The following is a 1,431-nucleotide window of genomic DNA, read 5'->3' as shown; positions in this document are numbered from 1 at the left end:
TCTTCTCCTTGTATACCTCTTGTTATCCTTGCATACTTCTTCAATTCCCTTTACTGTTTGTATTCCTCTTGTTATCCTTCTATTCTTCTTACATTTCCTTTATTCTCCTTACATGCCCCTTGAACTTCTTGTCTTTCCTTTGTTCTCCTTGTCTTTGCCGTCTTCTCCTTGTATTTTCCTTGTTCTCCTTGTATTTCCCTAGTTATTTTTGTATTCCTCCTGTTCTTCTTGAATTACTCTTCTTCTCCCTGTCTTCTCCTTGTCCTCCTTGTGTTTACATTGTTGTCCTTGTTTTCCCTCTGTTTTACTTGCATTCCTCTCGTTCTCTTTGCATTTCCCTTGTTCTACTTATAGTTTTCCTATTCTCCTTGCAGTTTCCATTCTCCTCCTTGTTTTCCTTATACTACCCTTGTTGTTCTTGTATTCTCCTTATTTTACTTGACTTCCATTTCTTCTTGCCTTCCTCTTGTTCTCCTTGTATTCCCCTTGCTTTGTATTATGCGACTCCTCAGATCCAACCTATATATTGATGACAACCTGTATGTATTTCGGAAACGTTGGGGATATTACGTTTCAGGACACGATAGAATATCCGAAAACATATTTCACAGTAAGATCGTGAGCGTTCCAGCTACTCTTTAATTTGAGTTCTATATGGCCTTTGAGGAAACTGCGAAGAAATTTAAATATCAACTAATATCTTAAATGTGTCTCAAGCAATATACTGAAGAATAAAAGCGCTACTAAAATGTCAGACACGTATAAACACTTTTCAACTCTTAGATGAAGTAAACAATATGAAATAATCTGTTAGAAGTTAAAAATTAAATGGATTGAAAACAAAATGTTTAATTTCATAACAGCTCCTAAGTATAAACAGGAAAGCAACGACGGATAAAGAAGATTTATTATTCATTTATAGGCTACCTCATGAAACCGAAAGAAGGCTTTGCCTGCACATGATGATAATGATAATGATGATGATGGTGACGATAATGATGATGACGACGACGATGATGATGATAATGAAACAGTCAGTCATATTATCAGAGGCATTAGACACATTATTATTAATTTCAACGTTTAATATAGAGTATTATTTAAATCAACATCAAATATATATTTGTTCTACGAATTCCCATCATCACTACAGTGCCAATAGTGAACCTTATGCCGCTTCTGCATTTATTTCCCCTCCCAGTAGCGATGACGAAACTGCATACGTCACTAATAAAAAGGTCGTGTTCGCATCTTGTAATAACGTTCCCCTTTGAGGTCAGGAATACAAAAGAAATATAGGGTCCTTTAACAACTTTTTGTTAATCGTTTTAGGGAGTCATATGATCCCCCCTCTCATTCTAGAGGAATCTATGTTATTATGTAAATTGAACGTGGTCAAATTTATAAAAGTCGTCATCAGCCATATCGGCT

This window comes from Periplaneta americana, chromosome 4 (genome assembly GCF_040183065.1).
Source record: "Periplaneta americana isolate PAMFEO1 chromosome 4, P.americana_PAMFEO1_priV1, whole genome shotgun sequence".
NCBI classification, from domain to species: domain Eukaryota; kingdom Metazoa; phylum Arthropoda; class Insecta; order Blattodea; family Blattidae; genus Periplaneta; species Periplaneta americana.
The sequence above is the reverse complement of the archived record's forward strand: the minus strand, read 5'-3'. Positions refer to the sequence as shown.